Genomic DNA, 21120 nt, shown 5'->3' with positions numbered 1-21120 from the left:
AAGCAACTGATCACACAAATCAGACTTTGACGTACACACTTGCATCCACGCAGTACCATCACATATGCAGCTAAAGCAGGGGTCAGCAACCCGCAGCTCTGGAGCCGCATGTGGCTCTTTCATCCCTCTGCTGTGGCTCCCTGTTGCTGGTCGGCTCCACGATTGATAGGGCTTTCGGTTAGGACAAATGGAGGAGAAAGGATGCCGCACTAGGAGGAGACTCTATGGTGGGGGAACCGGACTTCCGGTCGGCTCTAGAATTGAACGCGGGCTTCCAGTTAGGACCTTTGTGGCTCTTTGAGTGTTTAACGTTGCCGACCCCTGAGCTAAAGTGTCCTTCGATTGCAACTCAACTCCTGCTAATTTTGTGACTGTATCCGTGTCGTTTTCTTGCAATCACCCAGAAGCCATTTTCCAGAAAACCTTTTTGATTTATCAGTCTTGGTTCCATCCATTTATGGATCTCCGAGTGGTCTCCCACCCAAATAGCAATCAGATCTGGCCGTGTTGAACTTCTAAGCCAATTAGATGCTACCACTTGGAAGATACAGACAAGCAGACATGCTGGGTGGAGATTTAAAAGATTTAAAAGACTAAAAAAAAAAAAATGGATCTAAATACATACTTTGATACAGACGATTTTGAAGAGCAATATTCAGATGAAGTCGGGAATTTTTCTTTTTAGGATTAAAGGGGAAAAAAAGCCACAGAAGGTTATTTGAATCTAAGATTACCGGGCGAGATTATTACATAGATGGAGATAAAAAAAAAATTGACACCAGCATTACGGAGGAGCGGATGGTGAAGTTGACAATTATGCATTCATTCTTTGAAATGGATAAATTGAACTTCCCAGAAAAACAAAGACAATATCTGCATTTAAGGGTGACTAGGAGTCTCTATAGGGACGCGGCGGCTCAGTGGCTAAGACGCTGAGCTTGTCAATCGAAAGGTCGGCAGTTCAGCGGTTCGAATCCCTAGTGCCGCGTAATGGGGTGAGCTCCCGTTCCTTGTCCCAACTTCTGCCAACCTAGCAGTTCGAAAGCACGTAAAAAAGGCAAGTAGAAAAATAAGGACCACTTTTGGTGGGAAGGTAACAGCGTTCGGTGCGCCTTTGGCGTTGAGTCATGCCAGCCATATGACCACGGAGACGTCTTCGGACAGTGCTGGCTCTTTGGCTTTGAAACGGAGATGAGCACCGCGCCCTAGAGTCGGGAACGACTAGCACATATCTGCGAGGGAACCTTTACCTTTACCTTTACATGTGGGTTTCAGCAGGTTCTGACCAGTTCTGGAGAACCGGTAGCGGAAATTTTGAGTAGTTCGGAGAACCGGTAGTAAAAATTCTGACTGGCCCCACCCCCATCAATTCTCTGCCTCCCAAGGCCCAGCTGATTGGGAGGAAATGAGGATTTTGCAGTAACCTTCCCCTGGATTGGGGAGGGAGTGGAGATTTTACAGTATCTTTCCTCTGCCACACCCACCAAGCCACGCCCACCAAGCTATGCCACGCCCACAGAACCGGTAGTAAAAAGTTTCAAAACCCACCACTGCCTCTAATGGACTTTTTTTGCGTAACAATAAATAAATACATGAATTTGAGATTTGATCGCTCCAAAGGACAGATTACAGACAAAAGTGTAATGCGGGTAGTCCTCACTTTATGACCATTCATTTAGTGCAGGGGTGGCATTCAATTACTTTCCCTACCGGTTCGCAAATGTGAGCGCACACGCCACTTCCGTGCATGCGCACAACCTCAAAAATGTGCCTAAATAGGACGGCATAGAACCAGGTCGGATGGGTGGGTCCATCTGCGATTTCTACTACCGGTTCACTTGAACCGGCCCGAACCGGCTGAATACCACCTCTGATTTCATGATCGCTCAAATTACAACAGCACTTTAAAAAGTGACACGACAGTTTTTTCGCACTTATGACCATTTCAGGATTCCCACAGTCACGTGATCAAAATTTCTGCAGGTTCGAATCTTACCAGGCTCAAGGTTGACTCAGCCTTCCATCCTTTCTAAGGTAGGTTAAATGAGGACCCAATTTGTGGGGGCAATAAGCTGACTTTGTATAAATATACAAAAGTATGAAGGCTATTGTAAGCCGCCCTGAGTCTCCGGAGAAGGGCGGCATATAAATGAAATAAAAAAAATAAAAAAAGTCGGACGCTTGGCAACTGGCATGTATTTAGGACGGTTGCAATGTCCCAGGGTCACGTGATCTCTTTTTGCGACCTTAACAGTAACAGAGATGGATACCTGTACTAGGGATTCGAACCGCCGAACTGCCGACCTTTCTGATCGACAAGCTCAGCGCCTTAGCCACTGAGCCACCTAGTCAGGCCACCTTCTGACAAGCAAAGTCCATGGGGAAGCCCAATTCGCTTAACGGCCGTGTGACTAACTTAACAACGGCAGGGGTTGGCCAAACAATTACAGCAAAAAAGGTCGTAAAAAGGGGGGCAAAACTCACTTAAACAACTTGCTTAGCTGTGGATATTTTTGGGCTCGGTCGTGGTCGTAAGTCGAGGATGACCTGTTCATTGTAATTTTAGACCGAGAGAGGTTAAAATATATTTATAAATATGCTTTGAAAAATCCTGGAAGTCTGAGGTAACTTTTCTCTTTCTTTTCTCTTTTTTTTCAACTTTCTTTCTCTTCTTGCCTTCTCTGTTGTTGTTGTTTTTTCTTTTTAGTTCTGTTGTGACCTAGGCCCAAGTAGTTATTACCAGACACAATCAGTCCTAAACAAACATATTTTATTAGAACAGCTGAGAATTACTTCATTCTCAGCTTAGTCCAAATTAATTCCAAAACAAATCCTTCATAAACAGTCCTTCGGACTCATCACAAACCTCTTTATCTTCTTTGGCACCCTGCCAAAGGCCTTTCTTGGCAAAGCCCCACAAAATTCAGAAACAAGAGACGCCAACTCAAAACAGATGTAGCAACGTTGCTTTCCTACAAAGAGCCCCAGAGCTGTTGCTGCTCTTTTAAGGCTTATGGGAAGGGCCAATCATCTCCTGGCCTTACTCCCAAGTCGTCCTTTTTGCTTTAACTGCTCTTGCCTTCTGGCAGCTCTTCGTATGCGTACACTAGAAACAGGCTCCTCCTGTTCCTCTGCCTCTCTGCTATCCGCCTTTGGAAGCTCCGGACTCCGCACCTTGCTCCCAGATGGCCCTGGTCCCATCTCTGCCTCCGACGCAGAGCCCTCCTCCGAGCCCTCCCCAGCCTCCAGGACTGGTCCATGTTCCTCCCCAGCCTTCTCACTGTCCAACTCCACTGCCAGCTCTGCAGGCTGCTGGCGGACCACAACAAGTTCTTTACTTTATTTATTTATTTAGATTTTAAGGTAGTCCTAGTTTTTTATCGTCTTGTTGGAAAACTTTTAAGAAAAAATTATAGAGAACAGGCAGACAGGCATGGGAGTGACATTTCTTTCTGGATACTCAAGTCTGGCATTACAGTTAATCCGCTGTCTGATCCAGCCATCTCTTCGTGTTTCCACCTCCACCTGGCTCTTGGAAACGCTGCCTTCCCTCCATCCGCACCCATGATTATCTATCCCTGCTGATGCATCATCGCGCACAAACACACAAACACACACACACTGCCAAGTCACTTCTTCTCTCTCCCCCTCCCCTTTTCTTAATCTCAACGGTGATTCACCTCACGTCCGTGGCAATGTTTTCCGGACTGCATGACTCTATGGAGGAGAGGCCCAAGGTGAAACCTTGGGTCTGTTTTGTTCTGTTCTGTCCTGTTCTGTCCTCTTCTGTTCTGTTCTTTCTATTCTATGCTATTCTGTTATTCTATTCTATTCCGTTATTGTCTTCTAGTCTGTTATTCTATTCTATTGTTATTTTATTCTATTCTGTTCTGTAATTCTATTCTATTGTTATTCTATTCTGTTCTGTTCTGTTCTGTTCTTTTTATTTTATTCCATTCCATTCCATATTTTCTATTCTATTCTATTCTATTCTATTCTATTCTATTCTATTCTATTCCATTCCATTCCATTCCATTCCATTCCATTCCATATTTTCTATTCTATTCTATTCTATTCTATTCTATTCTATTCTATTCTATTCTATTCTATTCTATTCTATTCTATTCTATTCTATTCTATTTCATTCCATTCCATTCCATTCCATTCCATATTTTCTATTCTATTCTATTCTATTCTATTCTATTCTATTCTATTCTATTCTATTCTATTCTATTCTATTCTATTCCAATGAAAAGAAGGACTGGGGGGGGAACGTAGTTCCAATATTTGAGGGGCTGCTACAAAGAAGAGGGAGTCAACCTAGCAGGATTTCCTGTTTTCTAGCGAATATAAACCGCGCGGCACAGCTGTTCCCCCTGACCCTTGCTGTTCTACTTACCTAGTGAATTTCTTCTTTTTCCACGCAATGCGCGCATTTGGCGTGCACCGTGTATGCGCATGCAGCATGCTTTTAGCGTGTGCTGTGCATGCACACGTGCAGCGTGCTTTTGGTACGCACCACACATGCGTGTGCACCATTCATGTTTGGCGCACACTATGCATGCACGGGCAGAGATCCGGTGGTGATCCACGGAGGATTTCACCACTGTTCTATATTCTATATTTCTATTTTCTATACTACATGATATTCTTCTGGGAGTTGGAGTCCAGACATCTTACAACGGCTAAGATCAGGGAAAACAGTGTCTCCTTGTCCTTGGACCACAATTGGGCCAAAATTTCTGTTGTGAAGTGTGACGTTTGTTAACGTTTTGCCCCATTTTACGACCTTCCTTGCTGCCATTCTTAAGTGAATCCCTTGAGGTCGATAAGTTAGTCACCTGGTCGTTAAGCGAATCTGGCTTCCCCGTTGCGAGAAGGTCGCAAAAAGGGGATCCCGTGAACCTTGGGAGGCAGCAGCGGTCATATGTATGAACCAGTAGTGGGTTCTACTTACCTTCACTACCGGTTCGGAATGGCGAGCATGTATGTGCGCTTGCTTTGCTAGAGTGCAGCATTTCTGCGCGTGCGCAGAGCATCTGTGATGACGTCTGGGTGGGTGGGCGGAGCCTCCCACCACCACCACTACGGGTTCGCCCGAACCGGGGCGAACTGGTAGAAACCCACCACAGGTATGAACCAGTTATCAAGTAGCTGAATTTTGATCCCGTGATCACGGTGATGGCGTTGTGGTCCGCCAGCAGCCTGCGGAGCTGGCTGCAGAGTCAGACAGTGAGGAGTCTGGGGAAGAACATGAGCCAGTCCTGGAGTCTGGGAAAGGCTTGGACGAGAGCTCTGCGTCGGAGGCAAAGAAAGGGCCGTCTGGGAGATATGTGCTGCCTCCGGAGCCTCCAGAGTGAGGCAGAGGAACAGGGGGAGCCTGTTCCCAGTGCGCACATGCGCAGAGCTGCCAGAAGGCAAGAACAGCTAAAACAAAAGGGACGACTCAGGAGTAAGGCCTGGAGATGATTGGCCCCTCCCATAAGTCTTAAAAGAAGAGCAAAGGCACGTGGGCCCTTTGCAGGAAGCAACGTTTGTTCATTCAGTTCAGTTTAAAGCCTGAAGCTCTGTTTGGTTCTGGACTCCGCGTGGCTTTGCCAATTAGGTCTTTGGCAGCGTGTCAAGGGATATAAAGGTAGGTGATTATCCTGAAGGATTTCTCCTGAAGGACTCTTTACAACTAATTGAGACTCATCTGTGAATGAACAGAATTCACAGCTGTTGCAATAAATAGAGGTTTTTTGGGGACTACTCGTGTGTTTTACTGACTCAGGAAGCCCAGGTCAGAACAGATGGTGCCAAGGTCGTAACTGTGGACAGCGGTCTTAAGTCACATTTTTTTCCGTGCCGTTGCGACTTGTGGTCACTAAGCGAACCGTTGTCCGTCAAAGGACTACCTTATGGTAGGTTTAGTTCGAAGCCTTTTGCTTTCTGGCTCCCTCTCAGCCTCTCCTTGCGTAATGTAGGTGACGCAAAGGGACTGAGGGAGAGAAGCTGGAATCCACGAAGTCAACAGCCAGGGATTAACCGTCAAGGAGAGGGAACTGCAGAGGATTAAAGTTAATCTCTGCCCGATCCAAGGAATCCGCGTATTTCCCTATCAAACGGCCTTCTACAGGCCCCACCTGGATCCATCCCAGAGTCGAGACGCTGCCTTTTTTTTTTTTGTCTCCTTCTGCTAATCAAAGGTAGACTGCCACTGCTGGTGGAGGCTCCGCTTCACGGAGAAATAGAATAGAATAACAGAGTTGGAAGGCACCTTGGAGGTCTTCTAGTCCAACCCTCTGCTTAGGCAGGAAACCCTACACCACTTCAGACAAATGGTTATCCAACCTCTTCTTCAAAACTTCCAGTGTTGGAGCATTCAGAACTTCTGGAGGCAAGTTGTTCCACTGATTAATTGTTCTAACTATCAGGAAATTTCTCCTTAGTTCTAAGTTGCTTCTCTCCTTGATTAGTTTCCACCCATCGCTTCTTGTCCTGCCCTCGGGTGCTTTGGAGAATAGCTTGACTCCCTCTTCTTTGGGGCAACCCCTGAGATTTTGGAACACTGCTATCATATTTCCCCCAATCCTTCTTTTCATCAAAATAGACATAATCAGTTCCTGCAACCGTTCTTCATATGTTTTAGCCTCCAGTCCCCTCATCATCTTTGTTGCTCTTCTCTGCACTCTTTTCTAGAGTCTCCGCATCTTTTTTACATCGTGGCGACCAAAACTGGATGCAGGATTCCAAGGGTGGCCTTACCAAGGCATCATAAAGTGGTATTAACACTTTTAACGTGATCTTGAGTCTATCCCTCTGTTTATGCAGCCTAGAACTGTGTTGGCTTTTTTTGGCAGCTGCCGCACACGGCTGGCTCCTATTTAAATGGTTGTCCACTAGGACTCCAAGATCCCTCTCACAGTTGCTACTATTGAGCAAGGTCTTTTAAATTCAAGGACTGCCTTACAATCCCGACCGGCGGTAGATTATGAAAAGGGAGTAGGGAGAATGGCGCTTAAAACTTGGGGCAATTTACCCTGACTTCACACTACCCTGCGGTTGTGGTTAAGGCATGAAGTCCTTAAAAAATAAAAGAATTCTCATATCCAGACTGCAATGTTCCAAATGGAGGCTAGATGGCAGCACAGAGCTATCATCTTGTTTGTCTCTCTCTCTCTGCTGCCAACTTGTGATCATTTTGAAAATTAAACCTGAGATCTGGTCATCCTATTATACGTATAGGAAGTCCTTGATTTGCAACAATTCCTTTAATGATCGTTCGAATGGTCCTAAAAAAAACCCTGACCTATAACTGTTTTTCACACTTACGACCGTTGCGGCCATCTCCGTGGTCCCGTGATCAAAATTAGAACGCTTGGCACCTGGTCCATATTTACGATGGTTGTAGTGTCCATGTGGTTCCCTTTCGCGACCGTCTGACAAGCAAAGTCAAGGGGGAAGTCTGATTCACTTAACGGCCGTCTTCCTAACTTAGCAACTGCAGTGATTCATATAACAACTGTGGCGAGAAAGGTCATCCCATGGGGAAGAACCCGATTAATCGCCATCTCTCTTAGCGACAGAAGTGTTGGATTCAATCACGGTCGTAAGTTGAGGACTCCCTGTAACCGTCAAATGACTAATGTTGCCTGGAATTTCGGTCCTAAATTGTGATGGTCATAAGTTAAGGCACCACATGACCGGATTCAATTTTATGATTGTGAAGCGAGTCACTCTGATCTTTAAGTGAAACCGGCATATTCAACGGACATTTTTTTTGCCCCTTTCTGCCAAAAATTCAGCAGAAAAGCCATCACAAATTTCAGTCAGATGACTGCGGGAGTCTGCAACCAGTCCTAAATCTGAGTCAGATGCCAAGCCCTGAAATGTGATCATGTGCCCTCAGGGTGTGTGTGTGTGTGTGTGTGTGTGAGAGAGAGAGAGAGAGAGAGAGAGACAGACAGACAGACAGACAGACAGACAGACAGACAGACAGAAAGAGAAAGAGAGAAAAAGATGAAAGAAAGCGAGAAAGAAAGATGAGAGAGAAAAAAAAGATGAAAGAGAGAGAAACAGAGTGAGGTGGAAGGGAGAATGAGAAAAAGAGAGAGAAAGAGTGGAAGAGAGAGAGAAAGAGGAAGAGAGAAAGAGGAAGAGAGGGAAAGATGAGAGAGAGATAGAGAGAGGAAGAGAGAGGAAGAGAGCGAGAGAGATGAGAAAGATAAAGAGAGAGAGAAAGTGAAAGAGGAAGAGGGAGGGAGAGAGAGAGGAAGAGGACAAGAGAAAATGAAAAAGAGAGAGAGAAAGAAAGAAAAAGAGAGGAAGAGAGAGATGAGAAAGAGAGAAAGAGAGAGGAGGGGAAGAGGAGAGAGAAAATGAAAAAGAGAAAGAAAGAGAGAGAAAGAAAGAAAAAGAGAGGAAGAGAGAGATGAGAAAGAGAGAGAAAGAGAGAGAGAGAGGAAGAGGAGAGAGAGAGAAAATGAGAAAGAGAGAAAGAGAGAGAAAATGAGAAAGAGAAAGAGAGGAAGAGAGAGATGAGAAAGAGAGAGAGAGAGAAAATGAGAAAGAGAAAGAGAGAGAAAAAAAGAAAAAGAGAGGAAGAGAGATGAGAAAAAGAGAAAGAGAAAGAGAGAGAGAGAGGAAGAGAACGAGAGAGAGAGAAAATGAGAAAGAGAGAGAGGAAGAGAAAGAGTGAGTGAGAGCTATAACTTGAAGGATAGGCCGTCAACTGCAAGTACCTTTTTCTGAACTCCATCCTAACGCCTAACATCCTCACAGTTGTAACCTGAGGACTACCGTAAAAGAGGGTCATCATAAGTCCAAACAGGATCCCATCCCAGATTATTCAGACGCTCTCTGGTTTCCCCGCCTGGCCCTGGGGGTGGGGGGGGGTGGAAGGGGGAACGTAGCGGGAGCGCCAAGAATTCCTGGCCAGCGGGCATTTTCTAAAGATGCGTGGGTGCCGCCAAGGAACCAAAGTTAAATAAGAGGCCCAGCTTCCAAAAACCTGTAAGCTTCTGAATTTCGAAGCAGAGCCAGCCCCCAGCCCCAGCCTTTCCCCCTCCCCGTTTCTTCCTTGGCTTTGAAAGAGAGCCGAACGGACGCTATCCGGGATTTGGGGTTTAATCCTGGCCAATTCGTCTTCAGATTCCTTCCGTGGCCTTCAAGCTCTTGGCGAAACTCTTTATCGCTTGGCTTTCTGTCGGCAGGATTTATTGGCAATCATCCCGAATTTTTAAGCAGGCTGAATCGTGGCCGAATCACCTAGAAGGGGGCGGCAGCAATTTATTTGCAATTATCGGAATTTTTAAGCCAAATTTTTAAGTGGGTTTAATCTTGGCCTCATCTAAGATGGCAAGGGGGAGCGTTACATCCCAGCAGATAAGCAGAATCTGTTGTTCTTCGTGAACCAAAAATCAAAAACTTATCGATAGGTCAACGATGAACCGGTGGAACAGCCTGCCACCAGAAAGTCATGGGTGCTCCATCACTGGAGTTTTTTTTAAGAAGAGACTGGACCGTCACTGGTCTGAAATGGTATAGGGTCTCCTGTTTGAGCAGGGGGGTGGACTAGAGGTCTCTGAGAGAGAGAAAGAGGAAGAGGAAGAGAAAGAGAGAGAGGGAGAGAAAGAAAGAGAGAGGAAGAGGCAGGGAGGCAGATGAGAAAGAGAGAGGGAGAAAGAGAGAGAAAGAAAGAGGGAGAGGGAGAGGGAGAGGAAGAGAGAGAGAGATGAGAGAGGGAGAGAGAGGAAGAGGAAGAGAGAAAGATAAGGAAGAGAGGGAGTGAAAGAGAGGAAGAAGAAGAGGGAGAAAGGTGAGAAAGAGAGCGAGGGAGAGAAAGAGAGCGAGGGAGAGAAAGAAAGAGGGAGAGGGAGAGGAAGAGGAAGAGAAAGGTGAGAAAGAGAGAGGGGGAGAGAGAGAGGGAGGGGAAGAGAGAAAGATAAGAAAGAGTGGGAGAGGAAGAGAGAGGAAGAGGGAGAGAAAGAGAGAGAAAGATGAGAAAAAGAGAGAAAGGAAGAGAGAGAAAGGAAGAGCAAGAGAGAGAGAGAGATGAGAAAGAGAGAGAACAAGTCGTAAAATGGGGCAAAACTCCCTTAACAAACTGTCTCGCTTAGCGAACGGAAACTTTGGGCTCAGTTATGGCTCTACGTCACAGGCCCTTCCAGCTCTATTTCTGATCGATCGATATTTTTAGGTCAGCGGTAAGCTGTAAGTGTGTGGGGTTTATTAAAAGCCAAAATATATTTTGGGGTTGTTGTTGTTGTTGTTTTTTTTAGGAAAAACGACCCTTTGTGGAGACTCTAGAAAGAGTGCGGAGAAGAGCAACGAAGATGATGAGGGGACTGGAGGCTAAAACATACGACGAACGGTTGCAGGAACTGATTACGTCGATTTTGATGAAAAGAAGAACTTAGGGGAAACATGATGGCAGTGTTCCAATATTTGAGGGGCTGCCACAAAGAAGAGGGAGCCAAGCTATTCTCCAAAGCACCTGAGGGTAGAACAAGAAGCAATGGGTGGAAACTAATTGAGGGAGAGAAGCAACTTAGAACTAAGGAGAAACTTCCTAACAGTGAGACAATTAACCAGTGGAACTGCTTGCCACCAGAAGTTCTTAAATGCTCCATCACTGGAGGTTTTTAAGAAGAGATTGGACAACCAAATGTCTGGAACGGTACTATAGGATCACTTGCTTGTGCAGGGGGTTGGACTAGAAGACCTCCGAGGTCCCTTCCAACTCTGTGGTTCTTTTTCTATCTCGGTTTCGGTTGCCAGCTTCCCAAAGTACAAGACGAGATTTTTCTCAGTCTGCAACCAACTTTTTGGAATAGAAGTTGCGTCCCTTTCTAGATAGGGACTCCCTACACACAGTCACTCACGCCCTCGTCACCTCTCGTCTGGACTATTGTAACGCTCTCTACATGGGGCTCCCCTTGAGGTGCACGCGGAGGCTCCAACTGGCGCAAAGTGCGGCCGCACGGGTGGTGATGGGAGCAACGTGGCATTTCCATGTAACACCTCTCCTGCGCGAGCTGCACTGGCTCCTGGTGGTCTTCCGGGTGCGCTTCAAGGTTTTGGTTACCACCTTTAAAGCACTCCATGGCTTAGGACCTGGTTATCTACGGGACCGCCTGCTACCACCAATAGCCTCCCACCGACCAGTACGCTCCCATAGAGAGGGGCTCCTCCGGGTGCTGTCGGCCAAACAATGTCGATTGGCGGCCCCCAGGGGGAGAGCCTTCTCTGTGGGGGCCCCTACCATCTGGAATGAGCTCCCCCCGGAGATACGGAGGATCCCGGATCTGCGCACCTTCCGTCACGCGCTTAAAACGTTTTTATTTCATCAAGCGGGCCTGGCCTAAATCTTCTCCTTTTTTAAATTTCAATTTTAGACACAAATTTTAATCTGTTTAAATTATGGGGTATTTTAAAATTCAGCCTAAATTATTTAATTTGTTTTAATCTATTTTTTTTTTTTTAATTTGATTTATATGCCGCCCTTCTCCGGAGACTCAGGGCGGCTTACAATGCGTTAAGCAATTTTAAATTTCGTATCTCCGTGGTTTATCCTCGGGCTGTTCACCGCCCTGAGTCCTTCGGGAGAAGGGCGGTATAGAAATTTAATAAAATAACAAATAAATAAAGAGAATAACAGAGTGGGAAGGGACCTTGGAGGTCATCTAGTCTGACCCCCTGCTCAGGCAGGAAACCCTACACCATTTCAGACAAATGGTTAGCCAACATCTTCTTCAAAACTTCCAGTGTTGGAGCATTCACAACTTCTGGAGGCACAGAACAATTTTACGGAGCGTGGTTTCAAAAGACACCTTGCTGAACAGGTAATCCTCGCGTTATGACTGTTCGTTTAGTGACCGTTCCAATTTACAATACCCCTGGAAAAAAGGGAACCGTTTTTCCACACTTAACGACCGTTGCAGCATCCCGATGGTCATGGGATCGTAATTTGGATTGCTTTAAGCAAATGACTCATATTTATGACGGTTGCAGCGTCCCAGGGTTACGGTACGTGATCCCATGGGGTGACCTTCTGACAGGCAAAGTCAGTAGGGAAGCCGGCTTCCCTTAACAGCCATGTTCCTAACTTAATAACCGCAGCGACTCACTTAAGAACGGTGGCCAGAAAAGTCGTAAAACGGGGGCAAAACTCCCTTAACGACTGTCTCCCTTAGCAAGAGAAATCTTTGGGCTCCGTTGTGGCTGTAAGTGGAGGACTTCCTGTATTGGATGGCACCTACCGGGAGTCCTCGACTTACGACAGTTCGTTTAGTGACCGTTCGAATTTTACCACAGCACTGAAAAAAGTGACTTATGACCATTATTCACACTTAACAACCATTGCAGTGTCCCCACGGTCCCGTGATCAAAATCCGGATGCTTGGCAACCAACCGCCTCGTATTTATGACCGTTGCCGTGTCTCCCCTTTCGCGACCTTCTCTGCCGAGCCAAGACAACGGGGAAAGCCGGATTCGCTGAACGACCATGTTGCCTACTGAACGACTGCAGCGATTCGCTTACGAATGGCGGCAAGAGCAGGGGCCCCAAGCTCACTCAGCGACTGCCTCGCTCAGTGACAAGGAACGTCGGGCTCCTTTGTGGTCATAAATCGAGGACTACATCTATGGGACTAGTCAAACTCTCCGACCCAGAAAAAACACACAAAAATGCAGAGGGAACGAAGGATTCAAACAACCCCAAGAGATCGGCAGGGTTTCAGCAGCCTCGGTGGTGTGTGTGTGTGTGTGTGTTTGTGCGTGTCACACACAATGACATCATTCTTCCGTTTTTTGTGCTCCGGCCAGCTCGCCAACGGTTGGGTATAAAAAAAGCTTTTGGCCCCTTCCAGCCAGCCACCCACCCACCCACCTGGATCCCTGGCGGAAACCCTAAAATAAAGATTGGCCTGTGTGTCATCACACACACACACACCGAGTCCCCAAAATATCCTCTGGGAAAGAAACACAATGCCAAAATCTCGCCCACACTAGGCCGGGTCTCCGGGTCCATCGTCCGACCAGGGCCAAATTCTCCACCACCCATCTCCGATATTCGGACTAGACTAGAAGAATGTCTGGCTCGGTGGCTCAGCGGCTAAGTCGCCGAGCGCGTCGATCAGAAATTCGTCGATTCGTCGATTCAGGGATTCGAACCAACCGTTCCGGCGGTTCGAATCCCTAGTATAGGTCTCCTGCGAGAGCAGAGGGTTGGACTAGATGACCTCTGAGGTCCTTCCAACTCTTGTTACTGTTCACCTCCCTTTCCGACTCTCTCGTTATTTTCTGCTAAGCCCTCCGCCCGAGATTCCCTTCTCCACAAGGCCCTGCTTTGTCTCTCCGCTCTTCCGAATAGCCTCCTTCCTGGCCTTCTCTGAAGGTTGACTCATGAGGTCATTTTTCTTTTCTCCGTGCCCGGCTTTGGCCGGGAGGTCACCACCCCAAGCCCCCTTTTTCCTCTCCGTGGGATGTCTGGCCCCTTCCTTTCGGCTTGGCTCCAGGCCTGTTGGGACCACTTCCGGCCTCGCCTTTTTCTCCTCCTCCTCCTCCCCAAATCCCCAGCTCAGTTGTAAAATTCACTGGCAACACCCCTACCCCCCGCCACGCAAAATAATCCTAATTTCTAATCCTAATGCCCTTCCTTTTCCTGGCTTTTGGTTTTCTCTTTCTTTCCGGTGCGCCCACCGTTGGTTTCTAAAGTTGCATCAAGTTATCACTTCTCCTCAAAGTCGTTTCGGTTCTTATATAAGGGGGGGCTTGACTACGTTTCCCCACCCCCCCCACCCCCGGATGCCTTTGATCTCCCGGCCAAGCCACCCACCCAGCTCGCTTCCCATGTCTTTGTTCCTCGAAGACCGGGCAAAAAAGGGGAAGGGGGGGAATCGTCTGTCTGGCTTTTCTCCAATCCCTTCCCTTTAAAAGAGAGAGAGAGAGGGACAGACAGAGAGGAAGGAAGGGAGAGAGAAGGAGAAAGAGAGGAGGAAAGAGAGAAAGAGAGAGGGAGGGAGGGAGAGGGAGAGAGAGGAACAGGATGAGAAAGAGAGGAAGAGAGAGAGAGGAAGAGGGAGAAAGAAAGAGAGGAACAGGATGAGGAAGAGAGGAAGAGAGGAAGACAGAAAGAGAGAGGGAGGGAGAAGGAGAAAGAGAGGAAGAGAGAGAAAGAGAGGGAGGGAGGGAGAAGGAGAAAGAGAAGAGGAGAGAGAGAAAGAGAAAGAGAGAGGGAGGGAGGGAGAGGGAGAGAAGAACAGGATGAGAAAGAGAGGAAGAGAGAAAGGAAGAGGGAGAAAGAAAGAGGAACAGAATGAGGAAGAGAGGAAGAGAGTGAGACAGAGAGAGAGAAAGAGAGAGGGAGGGAGGGAGAAGGAGAAAGAGGAAGAGAGAGAGAAAGAGAAAGAGAGGGAGGGAGAAGGAGAAAGAGAAGAGAAGAGAGAGAGAAAGAGAGAGGGAGGGAGAGGGAGGGAGAGAGAAGAACAGGATGAGAAAGAGAGGAAGAGAGAAAGGAAGAGGGAGAAAGAAAGAGAGGAACAGAATGAGGAAGAGAGGAAGAGAGTGAGACAGAGAGAGAGAAAGAGAGAGGGAGGGAGGGAGAGGGAGAAAGAAAGAGGGGGGAACAGAATGAGAAAGAGAGGGAGACAGAGGGAGAGAGAAGAAGAGGGAGAGAGAAAGAGAGAGAGAAAGAAGAGGAAGAGCGAAGAAGAGAGAGGAAGAGAGAGAGAGGAAGAGGAACAGAGAGAGAAAGAGGTAGGAAGAGAAAGGAAGGAAGAGAAAGGAAGGAAGAGAAAGAGAGAGAGAGGAAGAGAGGAAGAAAGAGAAAAAGGAAGAAAGAGCGACAGAGAGAGCGACAGAGAGAGAGAGAGAGAGAGAGAGAGAGAGAGAAAGACACACAAACAGGCAGACAGGCAGACCAACCGACCGGGGTCATTTTTAATTCTTTCAAGCTGCGGCTTCAAACCTCAGAGCAAAACTTTTTTTCCCCAGTAGCCGAAAAACATGAAAATTTGGAACAAGACTAGGGGGGAAAAAAAAAAATAAAGAGAAGTGAAAGAGAGAAACTGCGGACAACAGCAGCCTTCCCACTGTTCCCAATTTTTTTTTATTTATTTATTTTTTCATTTTTTAAAAAAATGTAAAATAACAAACAATCCTCCGGAAAGCACCCAAACAACTCTTAAGTCCTTCAAGGAACTGTTGTGTAATCAAGAGAAACGTGATTTGAGACAAAGAGGCAAGGATGGAGGGAACACAAGGCTATTTATGACTAAGTGAGGGAAATGAGGAATCGGTCTATTGACTTAAGTGATTTATTTGTCAGATCATCGGAAGGTTTTTTCAAAAGACAAGATGGGACAAGCGTTTGGACAAGCATACCAGAAGGTGCCCTGCTCGGCTAAGAGGGGGTGGACTAGAAGACCTCCACGGTCCCTTTTCCAGCTCTGGGATTCTATGCCTCACAAATGAGACACCAGGCATCTTCCCACACGTTACAAAACAATGCAGAGAAACCATACATAAACCAGAAAAGTGTAAAAACCTACAGTAGTTGTGACCAAAAAATAGGATTTCACACGCGGCCTTTGGCCATTAATTAACTTGGTTCGTGGAATAAGCCACACCCAGACAATAAGGACAAACCATCATCCTAGGCCCGGGATGGCGAACCTGTGGCACGCGTGCCACCTCTGTGGGCACGCAAGTGTTGCCCTAGCTCAGCTCCAGTGCACACGCCGGCCAGCTGATTTTCGGGCCTTCTGGGCCCTGTAAGTTTGGAAACAGGTCATTTCCAGCCTCCGAAGGGCCTCCGGGCGTGTGGGGAAGGCTGTTTTCGCCCTCCCCAGGCTCCAAGATAGCTTCTGGAGCCTGGGGAGGATGAAAAACAGGCCTACCGGGCCTACCGGGCCATCACATGCCAAAAGCAGGGGTCGCAATGGGGGGGTCGCGTGTGCATGCGTGGGGGGTGGGGCGCATTGAATTATGGGTGTGGGCACGCACACGCGTGACCCCCCATGTTCCCCCCGCTTTTGGCACGCGACGGCAAAAAGGTTGGCCATCACTGTCCTAGGCCCACTTGGTGACTGTGATTTAGAGATTTGTGGTGGCTGATGGAAATTGTTTGTTTGTTTTATTGTTTTGTTTTATTAGATTTATATACCGCCCTACTCCTCGAAGGACTCAGGGCGGTGAACAGGCACAAAATAAAATACATAAATACAAAACTTAAAAGCAGAAATAAAACCAGATTAAACAATTTAGCCCGAGACAAATTTAAAACATCCCAATAATTTAAAAACAGATTTAAAATTTTCGATTTCAAAGAAAAGGGGAAAACGGTTAGGCCAGGCCAGCTTGCTGGAATAGGAAGGTCTTAAGAGTGCGGAGGAAAGTGCGCAGATCCGGGATCCTCCGTATCTCCGGGGGGAGCTCATTCCAGATGGTAGGTGCCCCCACAGAGAAGGCCCTCCCCTAGGGGACCGCCAGTCGACACTGTTTGGCCGACGGCACCCGGAGGAGCCCCTCTCTATGAAAGCGTACCGGCCGGTGGGAGGCTATTTGTGGTAGTAGGCGGTCCCGTAAGTAGCCAGGTCCTAAGCCATGGAGCGCTCTAAAGGTGGTAACCAAAACCTTGAAGCGCACCCGGAAGACCACCGGGAGCCAGCGCAGCTCGCGCAGGAGAGGTGTTACATGGGAGCGCCATGTCGCTCCCATAACCCCCGCGCGGCCTGTTCACTCTGGTTTGCTGGCGTTTGTGAGGCGTTTGTGAGGCGCGGAGCACAATGTTCACACCCAAGTTTAAAACGGTTAAATGGAAAGACACCCCCGCTCCCCAATAAAAGACGTTATCGTATCAGCAATCCCAACTTCTTGATTTGATTTAAATGAGCTAAATCATTTCTGATTCTCTCTTTGTCTGTCCTGAATTGCAGTGCTCACACGAGAAAACGTAAACCGTTTCCTCACTATTACTCATGCCCATTTTTTTCCCCCTTACAGTGGATATTTTTTTCTCGAATTAGAAGGGAAGAGATTCACACCGCTATGTTGTCATCTTGTGAATGGGGAGGGAGGGAAGAAGGAAGGAAAAAGAAAGAGAAAGAAAAGGAGGGAAAGAATGGAAAGAAAGAAAGAAAGAAAGAAAGAAAGAAAGAAAGAAAGAAAGAAAGAAGGAAGGAAGGAAGGAAGGAAGGAAGGAAGGAAGGAAGGAGGAAGGAAGGAAGGAAGGAAGGAAGGAAGGAAGGAAGGAAGGAAGGAAGGAAGGGAGGGCCTGGTGGCTCAGCAGACTGATAGCATTGTGATTAACACCAGTTGTCTGCAATTAAAGTAAGTTCAAATCTCACCAGGCTCAAGGTTGACTCAGCCTTCCATCCTTTCTAAGGTGGGTAAATTGAGGACCCAGTTTGTGGGGGCAATAAGCTGACTTTGTATAAAATATACAAAAGTATGAAGGCTATTGCTTAACGCATTGTAAGCCGCCCTGAGTCTCCGGAGAAGGGCGGCATATAAATCAAATTTAAAAAAAAAAAAGAAGAAGGAAAGGAAGGAAGGAAGAGGAAGGGAGGAAGGAAGGAAAGAAGGAAAGGAAGGGAGGAAGAAAGATGGAGGGAGGAAGGAAGGAAGGGAAGGAAGGAAGAAGAAAGAGAAAGAAAGAAAGAAAGAAAGAAAGAAAGAAAGAAAGAAAGAAAGAAAGATGGAGGGAGGGAGGAAAGAAGGAAAGAAAGGAAAGGAAGGAAGGAAGGAAGAAAGAAAGAGGGAGGGAGGAAAGAAAGGAAGGGAAGGGAGGAAGGGAGGAAGGAAGGAAGGAAGAAAGAAAGAAAGAAAGAATGAAAGAAAGAAAGAAAGAAAGAAAGAAAAAGAAAGAAAGAAAAAAAAGTTAGTTTAAGAGTAGCTCACTCAACTTCCCCTCATGTCCTACAGTCCGGGAGAGTGGGGCTCCAAATCCCTTCTTTCTCAAGGCACATCAAACCCAGTTAGTGGCCCCGCGGAGCTGTGGAACATGGGATAATTCTCCGCTATTCACTGGCCCAGGAAAAGAACAAGAATCACAAGGGAGGAATGGATGCCGGGGACCCTGAGAGCAAAAGAGGAAGACGGAAAAGAGGATGGCTAATTTTTCCACTCCAGGAGCCATTTGCAAAAATAAAAAAATCCTATAGAATACACCCATAAATGCAGGATGGGACAGGACAGGGCAGGGCAGGGCAGGACAGGACAGAGCAGGGCAGGGCAGGATGATAGAGAAGAAGAAAGGAAAAGAAAGGAAGATAGAAGGGGAGGGAAGGGGAGGAGAGAAAAGGAGAGGAGAGGAAGATAGAAACAGGAAAAAGGAAAGGAAAGGAAAGGAAAGGAAAGGAAAGGAAAGGAAAGGAAAGGAAAGGAAAGGAAAAGAAAGGAAAGGAAGATAGAAAAAGAAAAGGAGAGGAAGATAGAAAAAGGAAAGAAAGATAGAAAAAGGAAAGGAAAGGAGGAAAGGAAGACAGAAAGAGGGAAGGAAGATAGAAAAAAGGAAGGGAAAGGAAAGGAGAGGAAGATAGAAAAAGGAAAGGGAGACAGAAAAAGGAGAGGAGAGGAAGATAGAAGGAAAAAATAAAGGAAAGGAAAGAAAGATAGAAAAATAAAAGGAGAGGAGAGGAAGATAGAAAAAGGAAAGAAAGATAGAAAAAGGAAAGGAAAGGAGGAAAGGAAGACAGAAAAAGGAGAGGAAGATAGAAAAAGGGAAGGAAGATAGAAAAAGGGAAGGAGAAGGAAAGGAGAGGAAGAGAAAAAGGAAAGGGAGACAGAAAAAGGAGAGGAGAGGAAGATAGAAACAGGAAAAAATAAAGGAAAGGAAAGGAAGATAGAAAAATAAAAGGAGAGAAGATAGAAAAAGGAAAGGAAAAGAGGAAAGGAAGACAGAAAAAGGAGAGGAAGATAGAAAAAGGGAAGGAGAAGGAAAGGAGAGGAAGATAGAAAAAGGAAAGGGAGACAGAAAAAGGAGAGGAGAGGAAGATAGAAACAGGAAAAAATAAAGGAAAGGAAAGGAAGATAGAAAAATAAAAGGAGAGGAGAGGAAGATAGAAAAAGGAAAGAAAGATAGAAAAAGGAAAGGAAAGGAGGAAAGGAAGACAGAAAAAGGAGAGGAAGATAGAAAAAGGGAAGGAAGATAGAAAAAGGGAAGGAAAAGGAAAGGAGAGGAGGATAGAAAAAGGAACGGGAGACAGAAAAAGGAGAGGAGAGGAAGATAGAAAAAGGAAAAGAAGATAGAAAAAGGAATGGAAAAGAGGATAGAAAAAGGAAAGGAGAAGAAAGGAAAAATCATCTGACATCATGTTTAGAGAGAGAGATGGGGAGGGAGGGGGTGGGCTGGAAAGGAAAGAGGGGAAAAAAAAACCCTGAAAAGAGAAAAGAAATTCGGGCCATGCGAATCCAATCTTGGAGCCGGTCCGTGCAAATGAGGTTGGCCGCAGAAGGAGTGCGAGACAGGCACATGCCTTGGCCTGGAAACAGCCCTCCTCCATCCAGCTGCAGAACTCATCCAAGAAGAGGGAGGAACAAAGGATAGTAAAAAAAAAAAAAAAAAAAGATGAAGGGAGGAGTAAACGAGCAAACCAGCTGTAAAGAGAAATCAAGGGGTGCAAAAGGTGAGGGGAAGCTTGGCAGAGAGAAGAGGCAGGAAAATGGGGAGAGAAATGAAGTGAAGTGGGTGCCCCACTGCTTAAGGAAAAGTGGGGGGGAAGCTAATCAGGAGAAGAGGAAGATAGAAAAGAAGAAAGAAAAAGAAAATAGAAGAAAGGAGAGGAGAGGAGAGGAGAGGAGAGGAGAGGAAAGGAAAGGAAAGGAAAGGAAAGGAAAGGAAAAAGAGAGGAACATAGAAGGGGAGGGGAGGGGAAGGAAGGGAAGGGGAGGGAAGGGAAGATAGAAAAGAAGAAAGAAAAAGAAAATAGGAGAGGAAGGGAAGGAAAGGAAAGGAAAGGAAAGGAAAAAGAGAGGAACATAGGAGGGGAGGGGAGGGGAAGGAAGGGAAGGGAAGAGGAGGGAAGGGAAGATAGAAAAGAAGAAAGGAAAAGAAACAAAAGTAGAAGGGAAGATAGAAAACAAGAAAGAAAAAGAAAGAAGAAAGGAGAGGAGAGGAGAGGAGGAGAGGAGAGGAGAGGAAAGGAAAGGAAAGGAAAGGAACATAGAAGGGGAGGGGAGGGGAAGGAAGGGAAGGGAAGAGGAGGGAAGGGAAGATAGAAAAGAAGAAAGGAAAAGAAACAAAAGTAGAAGGGAAGATAGAAAAGAAGAAAGAAAAAGAAAGAAGAAAGGAAAGGGAGAGGAAACGTAACAAGAAAAGAAGAAAGGAAAGGAAGAAGGAAACGTAACAAGAAAAGAAGAAAGAAAGAAAGATAGATAGAAAAGAAGAAAGGAAAGGAAGAAGGAAACGTAACAAGAAAGGAAAGGAAGTCTGAAACGAAGAAAGAAAGAAAGATAGAAAAGAAGAAAGGAAAGGGAGAAGGAAACGTAACAAGAAAAGAAGAAAGGAAAGGAAGAAGGAAACGTAACAAGAAAAGAAGAAAGAAAGAAAGATAGATAGAAAAGAAGAAAGGAAAGGAAGAAGGAAACAAAACAAGGAAAGAAGAAAAGAAAGGAAGACGGAAACATAACAAGAAAAGAAGAAAGAAAGAAAGATAGATAGAAAAGAAGAAAGGAAAGGAAGAAGGAAACAAAACAAGGAAAGAAGAAAAGAAAGGAAGACGGAAACATAACAAGAAAAGAAGAAAGAAAGAAAGATAGAACAGAAAGGAAAGGAAGTTTGAAACGAAGAAAGAAAGATAGAAAAGAAGAAAGGAAAGGGAGAAGGAAACGTAACAAGAAAAGAAGAAAGGAAAGGAAGTTTGAAACGAAGAAAGAAAGAAAGATAGAAAAGAAGAAAGGAAAGGAAGAAACGTAACAAGAAAAGAAGAAAGAAAGAAAGATAGATAGAAAAGAAGAAAGGAAAGGAAGAAGGAAACAAAACAAGGAAAGAAGAAAAGAAAGGAAGAATGAAGTCTAAAACCCACCCGGGAGCCCGGAGATCCGTGCAGGGACATGGGCAACCCTCCCCTGCTGTCCCTCCCTCCCTCCCTCTCCCTCTCCCTCTCCCTCTCCCTCTCCCTCTCCCTCCCGCGAGCC

The 21120-nt window shown here is 46.2% G+C and overlaps 1 protein-coding gene across 1 annotated transcript in view; it reads right to left on the bottom strand.

The window, feature by feature from the left end:
- MMP14 (matrix metallopeptidase 14) overlaps window positions 1–21120 on the bottom strand; it is a 50772-nt gene that overhangs the window by 29215 nt on the left and 437 nt on the right. The gene's annotated exons all lie outside the window — the stretch shown is intronic.

Source organism: Pantherophis guttatus, chromosome 4, assembly GCF_059756535.1.
Source record: "Pantherophis guttatus breed Tessera chromosome 4, ASM5975653v1, whole genome shotgun sequence".
Lineage (NCBI taxonomy): Eukaryota > Metazoa > Chordata > Lepidosauria > Squamata > Colubridae > Pantherophis > Pantherophis guttatus.
This window is presented reverse-complemented; position numbering and strand designations above follow the sequence as displayed.